This window comes from Protopterus annectens, chromosome 12.part0 (assembly GCF_019279795.1).
Source record: "Protopterus annectens isolate FY-2018-M chromosome 12.part0, PAN1.0, whole genome shotgun sequence".
Lineage (NCBI taxonomy): Eukaryota > Metazoa > Chordata > Ceratodontiformes > Protopteridae > Protopterus > Protopterus annectens.
In genome coordinates this window covers 870,431,901-870,446,750 of record NC_056746.1, presented here as the reverse complement: position 1 = coordinate 870,446,750, position 14,850 = coordinate 870,431,901, and positions in this window count along the sequence as shown.

Below are 14,850 nucleotides of genomic sequence, written 5' to 3'. Positions count from 1 at the left end.
AAAATGGCATTCAGTAATGCAAAATCAGATTCATATTATTCAGCTGTGCAAAAATAAGCATCAGAGAGCAGTCACACTGAACTCACTTTGCATGCTACAAAGAAAAATATAAGATCATGACTCTGGGAAAGCAACATATGGCATTTTTCTCTTGAAAAAAAATTCCATTGCTTTCACCAAATGTGCCTTTGCACACTTGATACTGTCTCAAGGTGCTGTACTCAGTGCACTTAAATGAAATAGTGCAGCATTTAACTCCACAAAGGCATATTGGGAGAGTTGTCATGTTTCACAGTACTATAAGCTTTGCTTAGAGCAGCACTGCAGCAGCATTATACGTCAGGTTTCTTTTGGACTTATTAACAAAACCTGTATTCAATTAAAAGATAAGAGATAAGTTCTATACTGCTGAAATAGAGCATGCACTTTTAGCAATCTAGAAATGTACCGTTAGCTGATGAAGAATGGAACCCATTTTGTTTTGGCTTTCCAAAAATATTCATAAACTGTTACAGTCATAAGCATATTCATGTCACTGTGCTTTCCTTATGCCTTTATCAGCAGCAAATCATGTTGATCACTTATTGCTAGCTCATCAATATAGAGAGATGGAGCTCCAACTATCACGCAGATGGCCTGGGAATGAGTAGGGGTCCAAGTTCTGCAGGAACTGGGGAAGGGAGGATTTCAATGAGCAACCAGCAGTGACTCACTCATCTGGTGGGAAGAAAGTAGTTTGGTGTCCCGTGAATGTTGAAACCTTTTGGAATGTGTTTATGTTAGTGGGTGGCTCTTTTAGGCTAGATACATGGGAATTGTGCTACAGTACCATTTTGTGGCTGTCTTCATGAAATCCATGTACATGTGAGTGTATGTGCTGGAGTAAGACAATGTAGACCCTTGTGATGATGTGAATCATCACATCAGCCACAAAGTAATGAGATTAGGTCCTTGCAAAACAAAGCCCTTTTCCTAAAATGTAAGTTCTGCAGAAGTAATATTTCTGAATGCCAAGGTTTTCTGAGTTGGGAAATATTAGGGTCCAGCCTTCAACCTGTGCAGCCCTGCTCTACTGAATGAAGCCACACCATCCATCAGGCTATTGAGCTGATGAAGGCATTTGACAAAGAAACAGACAACAGCAAAATGAAGCTTTAGGCAGATGTCCATTAATCAAGAGTGAAACAAACATCTACTGTTGAAAGAGACACCCTGACTGGATGATATGGGGTACTGGTCAGGTAAGGTAGATTAGGGAAATGAATGGAAAGCTATAAGACATTGTTTTGGTGGTTGGCAAGTAAAAGGGAATAAAATCAAAAAGAATATATATTTACCTTTTGTTCATTTGCATGGTGGCATATTACAGCAGTTCTCAGAATGAACAATGTATTGAGTGCATATCTGCAGATTAGCCAACATAAAAATGTACCTTAGTTTGAGATTCTGAGGCTTTCCATATTTGTACTCCATGGAATCAGTTTCAGAAGGGGTACATTTGCTAGTATTATTTTTAAATTATTTTATACTGTCATCACAGCTATACACCTTCTATAAAGATTAAGCAAACAACCCTGCATTTTTCATGTTTTGAAGCTATAGTCATGCTTATATTGTTTGCAACATTTTCAAAAATGTTTCAATTCTGTTTTTGTTTTTTCACTGTGTTTTCATAGGTTCATGGGTATCAATTCATGAGCATCTTTAGAAGACTACCCATACATCCCCATGAATGTCTTTAGCCCTTATTTTAAGAACAAATATCACAGAAATAAGTATAACATTTACATGTTGCCCTTATCCATGAAGGGACAAGGGTGCTAAACCAGGGTTGAATTTGTGGTTACTCATCCATTCATCCAAATTTTATTTGAATTTTCTAAAAGAATTTCTTTATTTTATGTGGTGGGGAAACTGATTCCAAAAAGTTGTATTCTCTGTGATACATATCTCTTTCTCCAGTATGTTCTATTTATGTTGCAAAAGAGGTTTAGATTTCTTGAGCAGGTGTTTATGCCCCCATTGGACTTGTGGATGTGCAGTTGGTCTGACAGGATAGGGTTTGTTGATGCTCCGTGCCTGTGCCAGAAATGCCCTGAGAAGAGGAACAAGGCTTTAAGATGGTCATCATAGTTTTATGATTTAGGTCCTTGATTTTTATTGCAAGAAAACATTGTGCACATTCAAGTTGTGTCAAATGTTTGGACAGATAAATTCTGAAAGAGGGGATTATACTCAATGATCAGCCTGATCAGTGTGGGATGCAGTTGAATGATTACATCTCTGGACCTGGATGCCAAACTCTTAATAACAAGCTGTGCAGTAAAAAAGTACTTTCTTACAGTAGTGGACATGTGGTGATCGAATAACAGTTCATTGTCTGCATAGATTCCCAGCTCCTAACTACTGCATCAGTTTAAAGGGGTGTGTTGTCAATATGATACTTACAAGGGACTTCTTGCTTGCTTGCTTGCCAAAGGATGCTATGATAACATTTCTTGGCATTTAGTTTTAGTCCATGGTTTTGACAGCAGCTATTGGTTTGGAAGATGCTATGATGCATTTCTTGGCATTTAGTTTTAGTCAATGGTTTGGACACCAGCTATTTGCTTGAAAAAGACTATCTTGGAAGATATTGGTGTCCTCTGGTGAGTTTATGATAGCACCCATTTTACAGTCATATGCTATCTTGGTCAGCTATAAACCCTTAACGATAGCTTTAAACCCCAAGAAATAAATGTGAAAGATGAATGACCCAAGAACTGAACTCCTAGACATGCTGCTAGTGGCAGGCCTTTTGGAGGAGGTAGAACAGCCCATTCTGCTTTCCTGGATTCTATTTGTGAGCCAATTTGCTATCTACTGAGTTACATGGGATTAACATTTAGCTGGGATAGTTTATCTATGGTAATTGTGTGTGGGATGGTGTCAAATGTCTTTGCGATATCTAGATATGTAGTGTGTACTGATTTGTCTTCATCCATTGCTTTACTAACCTTCTCAAAGAAGTCAGCCAGGTTAAGTAGGCAGGCAGGAGCTGCCCTTAACAAATTCGGGCTCACCTGTGCCCTTTTTTATTAATTCCATAATGATTTTTTCCATTGCTCTACAGCTGAGGCTTGTCAGACTTACTGGTTTATAATTTCTCATGTTCAGTGACAGCCCATCACTGTGCAAATGGCTGACAGTTCCTGTTCCCCATTTGTCTTTCACAAAGTCTGTTTGGAGGCTAACATTGAATAGCCTCTGTAGGGGGTTTGACAGGTCCTGTTTCAGGCTGGCCAGTAAGCATCCTAGCATATTATCCAGCCCCATAGAAGCAGTGTTCTTGACCTTGGCAGTAAAGGATTCTGCATTTGCCAATATGCATAGATGTTATAAATAGTGATAGCATTAAATATGATACCTTTCAATTCAATTCAATTTAATTCAGTACAATTCAATTTATTCATAGCCATGGGTAAATTGTTTTTGCAATCACAAGATTAGCATTGGTCCATACACAACATTTAACATTCACATAAATACAATAAAAATAGAAAAACATAACAAAAAACATTTAACATAAATACAACAGAGAAGAAAATCGTTCTCCAAAACTACTATAAATACTACCATTTGTCCCCCTCATCCAATATTGCACTTGATTTAAACCAAAAAGTGCAAAGGTGCTGAAATTGAAGCTATATTGAGTTTAAGATATTTCTTAAGATGTAACAATCTTATTATTCATATGTTTAATTGGTGCTGGAACAAAACTATTCCTATACCTTTTTGTTTTACATCTTGGGAACATATAACTCTTTCCCAATGGAAGAAACTGGAATTCACAACAGAATGGATGTAACTCATCCTTTATAATTGGCTTAGTTATTCTTTCTAACTGCTATAAAGATGTAGGACACATTTGCTGTTCACCAATCAATTTACTGGACCATTTTATAATTTGATTCAGCAAATTCCTATTTTTTAATAGACAATTTTCCATACCATGCTACCAAAGAAAAAAATGATTCAGTGAAAGCACAGTAAAACAGAACCATGATATTTTTGTCTATATGTAACTGTAACAGCTTTTGCAAACAAAACAATCAGTGATGTCCATTCTTATATACCATTATGTAGTTTTCATCAAAGTTCAACTTTGAATCGATAATAGTTCCAAGATACGTATAAGATTGCACACATTCTACCATCTGATATTTAATAATTGCTGCATCATAGCCACAGACATTTTTCCTAAAGTCTATTACCATCTCTTTAGTTTTTGAAATGTTTATCTGAAGATAAGAATCTTCACACCACTCAACAAAGTCCTTAACTGGACCATGGCAAACCTCATAATTTTTGAGCTGGCTAACTATGATAGTATCACCTACATAATTCAAAATCGTACTATTCTCATGTACTATTCTCACACACAATTCTACATGTGTTTATATACAAGATAAACAAAAGAGCAGACAACAGACACCCTTGTGGTGCCCGGGTTGAAGAATAGAACTGATCTGACAAGGTTTTATTTACTCTTATACTCTGTGGTCTATTAATTAAAAAATGCAAAATCCAACCCATAAGGCATTTACTCAGATTGAACTGTTCTTGTAACCTATATATTAAAACGTGGTTGAATAGTATTAAAGGTGGATGAGATATCAAAAAACAGAAGTCTGACATGTGATCCTTCACTTTCCAAATGTTTAACAAGCAGTGATTATTGCATCTTCTACACCTCTATGTGTCCTATACGCAAACTGCATAGGATCAAGCATATGTTCAACCTCCTTTAAAATCTCTACTTTCACCAGTTTTTCAAAAACTTTCATAACAATTGAAGTAAGAGCTACTGGTCTAAAATCATTCAGTATCTTAGGGCACTTAGACTTAGAGATCAGAACTATTACAAAATGTTTCCATAGTACAGGTACATGTATGTGTAATGACTTTTCAAAAATATGAAATATAGAACTTAACTCCCTAGCACAAATTTTTAACACTCAACCACAGATATTATCAGGTCTACTACTCTTTCCTATTTTTAAAGAAAGGAAAGCTTTTTCTACATCTTTTGGATTTATTCAAAATGCTTCTCATCTACAAGCTTTTCCCTCAAGTTATTTACCTCATTACTAAAATCATAACAGTCAAAACAACTGAAAAAGGAATTGAGATTATTAGCAAGATTAAAGTCTGTATTCCATCTATTTAGAATAACTTGACTATTACTTTTTGAATTTTGAAGACCATCTAGGGCCTTCATACTAGGCCATGCTGAGCCAAGATTATTTGAAGCCATTTTCTTTTCTAAATAACTATATTTTTGTTTTGCTCTCAAAATTTTGATTTTCAACTCTCTGATAGCTTTATATAAATCTAACACATCACCTTCTTTGAAGGCTTTTTTCTTCTTTTTTAAACTGGACTTAACAGATTTATTTATCCAAAGCCTATTATTTGGATACATTTTTACATACTAACTTGGAACAATCATATCTCGACAAAAAGTAATATATGAACATATTATGTCAGCAAGTTCATCTAAATTATCACTACAAGATTGTTTAAATATGTCCCAATTAGAACAGTCAAAACATTCCTGTAAACAGAAGATCGACTCCTCATTCCAACACTTCACATTCTTCTTCTGTATCTTTTCTCTCATCAATAACATTTTATATGCAGGTAATAAATGCACACAGTTATGATCTGCTAAACCCAATGGAGGTAACAGAGATGACTTATAAGCGCCTTTTACAGTCCCATAACAAATATCTAAAATCTTATTCTGTCTAGCTGGATAGGACACATATTGATAGAAATTCACTAGTATCCTTTCAAGTGAGACATGATTAAAGTCACCCAAAATAAAATTTGGTGCTTCAGGTGAAATTGTCTGTAGCCTTTGCACTACTTCAGAAATAACATCGACTGCAGTGGTTACATTTGCCTTCGGATAAATATAAACTATTGTTAAAAAGACTTGAAGAATCTCACATGGCAAATAAAACGGTCACAGTGACAGTGATAAAAGTTCAATATCTGATGTACAAATACATTCTCTCACAGTCATAGAGGTACAGTACCTTTTATTCACATAGAAACATACTCCACTTCCTTGAACTTTCCCTGTATTTTCAACCCTTCGGTCCAAATGAAACGGTACACCAAAACCATCAATACACAAATCATTATCTTTATCTTGCTCTGAAAACCATGTTTCCATGAAGGCTATAACACAACAATCACCAAAATTTTCTGATATCAGACATTCCCTTCCAATTTATACATTTTATTTCTCAAAGATAGAATATTTCCCATAATCATCATAGGTAAAGCTTTTCTCCAAGGGCCTCCACTGAAAAAAGGGCACCTGTGCCCATTCGGACTTTCCCAGTAAACAAATGTCAACAAATAAATAAATAAATAAATAAATAAATAAAGATGTAGTGAAGTCAGCGATTTGGAAATAAATGTTAAACTTAGGCATGTCTTCCCTTAGTTTCAGTGGATTAGCTTTGCTATAATCACTGAATGCAGAGGCACTGCTTCTGGCTTCAAGTCTTAAGGTGAATGTGACTAATTTGTAGTCCAATTTGACTAAAGACAGAGTAACAATTGTTAGGAGCAAAGCTGTCCCACATTGGGGAGGACAAAGTCCAGGATTTTATCACCCCTGGTTTCTGACTAACTGGTATAGTGAATTTGTACTGATGAAATCCAGAAATCTCTGGGCATGCATATTAGAGGATGTATATGTCTCCATTTTAATGAAGGGTTGTCGAAGGCCCCTAGGAGGATAGAGTGTGGCTTAGTACAGGGGTACTCCATGCTAGTTAGGTAGGCATTATGGGCTGAGGGGGACATAGAGTGGGTCTTGTAGTTAGCCATGACATAATGGGGGGTCTTGTTAATGGTAAATTAAGCCTGAAGACAAAATTACCACCGTAACAGATATAAGCAAACATAATCTGAGGGTTATGCTACTCAGTACTAGAAGTCTAAATCTCTAAGTGCACTCGCTTGAAGCACTCCTTAAATGGAGAACATCAACATCTGTGCAGTAACACAGACCTGATTCAAAGCTCCGGAGAGCACCCCTGCACTACCAGCCTATACCTCATACCACACTTTTAAATTCCAGTGCCTTGGACCAACTCATTCTTACCCACACCAAGAGTAGCAACATTCTTGACTTGGTCATTACTAATATGGATGACCGTTGCTATACACCAGTAAGCAACTATTCACTGGTCACATCTGACCACAAGCTCATCACCATGGATAGCCACATTCCACCCTCACCCCCCCTCCCCCGTAAAGGAAACCACCATGAAAAACTTCTCCAAAGCTAATTTTGGGCTTCTAAAAACAGATGTGGCCAACTTCACGACACCCATGCAAATGGAAAATAGGTGCATGACTGCTGAATCATACACCAAAGCACTGTATGAACACATACACAAGTGCATGGAATGGGCCATACCAAACAGAACCAAGACGCTCTCCTCCAAAAAAAGGAAGCCAATCTGATGGTCCCCTACCATAAACAAACTCTACTACAGAAGGAAGAAACTTATACAGAGCAAGGTGAAGTCCCAAGACTGGAAACACTCCCTTGTTAGCATCAGCAAAAAACTGAGATCCCTCATCAAATCCTCTAAAGCTAGCTACGAAAACAAAATTGCAGCTGATACTAAAGACAACCACAAGGCATTTTGTAGTTATGTCAAGAACCTTTGTGGCAATACTCAGATCTGTTCTGAGCTACAGCACAATGGCAACACATATACTGAGCCAACTGATATTGCCAATACACTGGCCGATAGGTTCAGTGCAAACTTTATCCCCCTTTCACTCCTTAAAGGGCCTATCACAATACCAGAAGAATGCCAAGTTCCTAATATCACTGCTGCACAGGTTAAAACCACACTGTCCAAAGTCAAGAATACAGCTTCCCTGGGACCTGACAATATCTCTGGCTGTGTTCTACATGAATTACAAAGTGAACTGGCACCACACCTGAGTGCCCTGTTCAATCACAGCCTCACTTCAGGCTTTGTTTCTACTGAATGGCGCACTGCTACGGTCCTCCCACTCCACAAAGGGGGAGTGACTACAGACCCTGGGAACTACCACCCCATTAGCCTGACTAGTCTGATAAGTAAGGTTATGGAGGGCATCATCATGGACCTTATAAATAGGGACATAGGAAATCTCCAAACTCTGGACCATACCTGCTCAACCTGACAGACTTCTTCAAGTCTGTCACCAGAGCTGTGGATGAAGGCAAGGTAGTTCACACAGCCTACCTCGATCTTGCCAAGGCCTTCGACACAATCCCTCACTCAGGAATCATAAATAGACTCACTAAACTAGGCATAAACCCCTATGTCACAAGGTGAGTCACAAACTGGCTAACTGATAGAACCCACACTGTGAAAGTAGCGGATTCCAAATCTGACTATCAACCAGTTACAAGTGGAGTCCCACAAGGATCGGTCCTAGGTCCTCTCCTGTTTGGAATCTACTTCTCTGAAGTTCAAACCAATATAAAGGGACTTTGGCTGACCAGGTTCGCAGACGATTGCAAACTGTGAGCCATTATTGACTCTCCAACTGATGTAGACATTCTTCAAAAAGGCCTCCTGTGACTAATGACTGGTGTCAGAACTATGGCCTTAAACTCAATGCCATAAAATGCATCGCCATTCCCTTTGGGAAAAACTTGGTGCCCATGAACTACCACATTGATGGTAGTCCACTAAACACCAAAGGTGTGATAAGAGATCAGGGGACACAGGTTGACAGCAACCTCTCCTTTGACAATCACATTGCCACTGTGGTCAGAAAGGCATTCTGTGTGGCACATCTCATTACAAAGTGTTTTTCATCCTGGAAGAAAGAGGTCATAATCCCTCTCTACTCGTCCCTCATCAGACCTATTATAGAATACAATGCTCCATTTGGCCTCACTAGACACCTACAACAACTGGAAAGGCCACAAAAATACCTCACTAAGAGGATCCTGGGCCTTAAACACATGCCCTATATGGACAGACTCAAAAAGATCCAGCTATACTCTGTCTCATATCGCCTACTTAGAGGTGATCTCTGCTTGACCTACAAAGCCATGTTTGACCCAGAGCTGTTAGATATGCTACATCTGAAGAAATCCCAATCCCTCCATGCCACACGCTCCAGGGACCTCAACCTCATTACCACAATAAACAAAACATGCTGGAGGGACAGGTTCCTAACCCAGAGACTACCCATGCTCTGGAACAGACTTCCCATTCACATCAAGCAGATCACCTCACTAGCCTCTTCAAAAGATATCTTGACGAGTGGATGGGCAATAGAAAATTCAACCCGGGGATCACTTCAGTGGCCTTGCTTGATAGGGACACTAGGAACTAAGGTCAGGCAGCAAGATGCCAGGGAATCATTTTGGGCTAGGCTTACATAGGCTCCAGGGCCAATAGCCTAGTACACACCTATGAACCTATGAAGGAGTTCCATATTGTTATCTTGTCTTACCATTCTAGAGAAGTATTTTTTTTCAGATATGGAGACACCACCTCCTTTAGTGCCTTCATCTAGTGCAGTGGGCCTGAATATGTGGTAGGCACTGAAACCCTGCATTGATGAGGTGCTCTCAATAATCGTCGTACCAGGTCTTTGTAACTTTGCATATATTGATGTTTTCCAGAATACAGTGTGCTTGTAGGGAGTGATTTTTTTTGTTAAGGCTCCTAGTGTTGACCATCAATACCATTGTGTTATCTGGATTATGTCTTGTTATATTGAAAGCTTTTGAGGACTGAAGTTGGCTAAAAAAAGGCACTATGGGAGTGGACAAATTTATAGCCATTATGCAAAAGCCTTGGGGGATAGGTTGTGGGCCATCCCTGGCAAAGGAGTTAGAACTGTTTACCATCTTCTTCCAGCCTCATATATATATATATATTGGACCTCTTTTCAATGACACCAGAAGCTCAGCCCATTGTTCAGAGGTTCATAGGTTCTTACTAAGCTTACAGCTAAAATAGACCCTTAAGAAGCTCTGCCACATCATCCTGTACTGGTGTGAAACTAGTAGTGCCACTCATTAAGCAGAATTTCTCCTCGTATTCCTGGTGAAAATCTGCAATCACCATCCACTCATCCAGATTGGTTTTAAAGGTTGCTGGGGAAGTACTCTGCTTGATCAGTAAGGGCAGCCTATTCCAAAAAATGGGGTATAGATTGGGTTAGGTATCAGCCACATCACCTGGTCTTGTTGATGTGATAGTGCAGGCTTAGTGAAGAAGTCAATAATCTTTTTTTTTTTGTATTGTGGCATGATTCTTAGTGATAGTAAAATGCTGCTCAAGGCTAGGTTCATACCTGCCTCAGGCACATTTCGAGAGGTCCATCATGTTTCTCTGGATTTCAGAGAGGTACTTCTCACATCATTTACACCCATGTGAACTATTATTGTGTCATATGTTCACTTGTAGTGCAGGGACTTGAATTTCTGCATTGTATGGTGAATCCTTGCATCTAATATGAAACTGACTGTGACCATCTCCTTGCACAGCCTGGTGAGTAGTGCATTGTTGTGTCTCATAATGGAGTTACCTATGTTGAGGATGTTGGATGTTGTGGAAGCTTGCCTTATGCACTTTTGATATGAGAAGCTATGACTCTGTCTCTCAGAGTATTGAGGGTACTTGTTTCTTAGATTAGATTTAGGGGGTGTTGTGGTTTAGGTAGGTTACTTTGAAATTTATCAGCATATGTAGGTCAGTGTGTTTGGTGTGATCTGTATGTTATAGATTTAGTATGGTGTTGTGTGGTACTGACAACCTGCTTATTTGTAGTGTCTTTGTCTTCCTAGGAGAGTTTTGCCTCCAATAGCATTAAATAACTGCATCTCTCACACACTTTGTCAGTTTAAGTGGTAGGCAGTTGTCAGTAAATGTAAGACAATTACTACATTGTTTCAAGATCTCCATTTCAGCTAAGTTGGCTACAGAAATTACTGGAAAGTACAAATCCATGGTTTCAGATGCTTACTAATGTGGGCTGAAGGGGGAAGAGCACCTATGAGTTGATTACTAGAGGAACTATCTGCTTGATAGTGGACTTAGTGCTGGTCTCAACACAGCTGCATACAGCTATGAAGCAATGATCCTTAGCTTCTTTTCTTACCATAAGCAAAAGAACAGGATTAATCCCAAGCTGCTTCCTGAGAAAAAGTGTTAACCTAGATGTTACTGTATTCAGGACACTGGCTATAGCTTTCTCTTGGTAGATACCCTGAATAGAATCTACAGCAGCTGGATGCAACAGACAGCCAAGCTTTTGAAAGTCCCTAAAGAGGTTCTCACCAAGACTGCAACCAGGTAGCCCAATGAAATCCCATACACACTGCTCAATTAGACACCAACAGGAATCAATGCCCTGTGCTGTTTTTTTTTTCAACTATTTATCATTTAATTCCATCCCTTACCTTATACCATGTCACATTTTAACTTCTCCATGCCTTTACCTAAATTTCCCAAGTCAATTTCAAAATGTCAGTGGACTTTGTTTGAACCATGTCATTTTTTAGCTTTCATAATAAATTCACCACACTAGACATCCCGTTTACATGTATGAATCAGGTAACATCTGTTCTGAACATGTAGGCTGTTGCACTCATTTACATGAAAGCAGTTCAGATCCACTGTAATTTTAAATGCCCTTTTTATACTCAAAGTCCAAATGACATCCCTTCTATCCCCGTGATCCACCAAGACATAGACTATAGTGTTGAAGCTTGTGCCCCATGGTATCATGAAGCAAATGAGACAGAAGACAAAGAAAGTGATAGAAACCGTGGACTATTTTGCTGGCCCTTCATTGTGCCATGTCAATCACACCTCTCTGTGCTTTGATTTGTAACTGCAGAGTGGATGCAGTATTTTAGAAGTGCCTCACTAATGTCCAGATCAAAAGCGGGATAACTCCTTTTTTCTGAAAGTGACCACTCTTACAATTCAGAGTACTTGTACAGCCTAGAGTGAGTTTCATTTCTGAGTGATGACTACCATCAGATCCTTTAGTGCTAAGAATAGTTTTGATGGAACACGTCATACAAAATTTCTTGTGCCCTAGATGCATAGTGCCCCATTTGTTGATAGCCAAGGCCACACTAAAGGCATAGCACATAGTCCAGATTGGATGGGTGCAGAGCTTCATCATTGCCATCATCCTCTGTGATACATTGACTGGTCTAACAGATATCTTAAACAGCAAGAGACTCAAAATAGCACTGATGGGCCCCAATAATTTATGCTGGGCAGAAAATGCGTATGAGACTTCTATAAGGCATCTGCTGCAGTTCATATCTTAAGAATCCACTGAAAGAAAACAGCGACAATACAGCAGCTAATACATACTGACTGAAGGGTCCTGACTTAAGCTGGCACTCCTTCCTGCTGGTAAGCAGCATACACTTCTACTCAAATAGTAAGTAATACCTACACTTTTACTAATTAGGCTGTGAAGTATAAATACCACCTGATACCTTTCCCTTATACCCAAGATTGTACTCGTTTACATTTTATTTCCCTGATTTCTTATTTTCAAGTTTTTTCCTGATTGCTCTATTTCACCTATTATTTTTGAACAAATCTGAGGGTTCATACCAGTCTTTTATTATTTTATGACGAAACCAGGTATTATAAAATAAGATTCTAGTTTCAAAATTCCTGTGTTAATTATCTGTGTAATATTTATTTAGACACAGGCTTTCAAAAAGGTAATTATTACTCATTAATGTATGAACAAGAAATCTGTCCCAGTGCAGGTGCCTTCAAGATAATGAATACATACTCAGACACTGAATCCCTTCTTTGTATGTGATATGATTCAGGTAATGCATCTTTTTATAAAAATCCTTTGAACTTTAGCTAATCTACTTTTTCACGTGGGCTTTTATAAGGAGACACAATATGCCACGTTGATATTTATGGCAGAAATAATGTGGTATTAAAACACTGACTTATTGGTATTACAAAACTAAATATCAAAACTTGCTGCATGGTTTCTTGTTGTCTTTAGAAGATCCCTTACAGGCTTGGTAAGTATAGCTAGAGAAAGAGAGTTCACCATCAGCCCTGATTCTTAAATCCATGAAGGCAGTGAACCTCATCTGGCTACATTTCTGGTCATTTTTGACAGCCTTACTAAGGCTTTGCTTAGAGTCTTCCTTCAACTCTACATACTGCACATTCAAAAAAGGTTATTCCTGTTTCCTTGTGTTTTCGGATGTTTCTCATAGGAAAATACATTATATTGTACTGTTCCCAGGACCAAACTCTAAGAAACTCAAGTAGTCACTTTCATTATTGATGGAACTGTACTCACCACATTTCTCTGTGCCCTACACCTACCCTTCAACCATGCAGCAGTCTGTCTCCTAACTCTCAGTTCTACTGCCTAACACTACAGCTATACTAGCAGGTGTGGTGTGGAACCTAGTTAAAGGCCTTATCTAAGTCTTAGCACTCCAGCGTCATATTCATCATAAAGCAGGATCAAATGTGATTGATAGGTTTTTCTAGCATTATACCCTCGATGTCTGTTGTGAAGGAGAGTGTTACCATCTAGGAAGTAGTCACTCCATTAAGATTTTCTCCATAGCTTTTTGTTCCACTGCTTTTAGACAAACCTGCTTGAAGTTCCCTCAGTTTTTCTTCCTCCCCTCTTGTATATACTGCCCCTTTTGTTGTTCAGCCCTCACACACTTCTGGTCTTGCTAGTAAGCTTTGACTTAGCTGTCCATAGTACAGTTAGTTTGCTCTCTGTACTCTAGTCTAGTTTTTTTCCAAGCATGTCAGTCTGCCCTCCCATTTCTTCATGAAGACCAAAGTATTTATTCAATAAATCTCATTGCTTCCTGTCTTATGTGAATTCTGTGATCCTCCTTTCACCTTTCTTACCTTGAGCAGAATTGTCCTTCCATATCTTCATTCTGTAATGTTTTAATATTTTATATATATATATATATATATATATATATATATATATATATATATATATATATATATATATATATATATATATATATATATACATATATATATATATATATATATATATATATATATATATATATACACACACACACATATATATATATATATATATATATATATATATATATATATATATATATATATATACGGGTGACTGGGAACCCGAACTGATCGCCAACCAACGGGAAGAGGAGAGAAAGCGACCGACAGGTAGGTTCGACAGGGGGGTTCACGCACGACCGGGAAGGAAAGACCGACAAGAAATGTCGTCGTTACGTTACATGATGCGTGTGTAGCGGAGAGTTAGGGCGGTTGTGGGCGGTTCGTGGTGTGATGTGGCGGGTTAGGCTGTGGGTTAGAAGGCTGTGTGTTGGGTGTGTGTGTGTGGGTGTGGGAGTTAGGTGTGTGATAGTGAGGGACTGTGATTGTGAGATGGTGGTTAGTTAAAGTAGTTAGGGTGCAGGTAGGGTAGGTGGCAGCGGGTTGGGTGGTGGGTGGTTAGGGTTAGGTGCTGTTAGTAGGTAGGTGGTGGTAGGTGAGGTGTGTTGGGGTGGTCGGTGCTGTTAGGTGGGGGTGTGGTAGTGAGTTAGGGTTAGGGTGCAGGTAGGTGAAGTGTGTGATGTAGGGGGTCGGAGTTAGGTTAGGGGTGGGTAGGTGAGTTAGGGTTAGGGTGCAGTGGGTGGTAGTGTTGTTGGTGGAGGTGGCCAGGTTAGGGTGGGTAGTGAAGTGGAGGTGTGTCGGAGGTGGTTAGTGTTGGTTTTATGTTAGTGACGGTTAGTTGTTG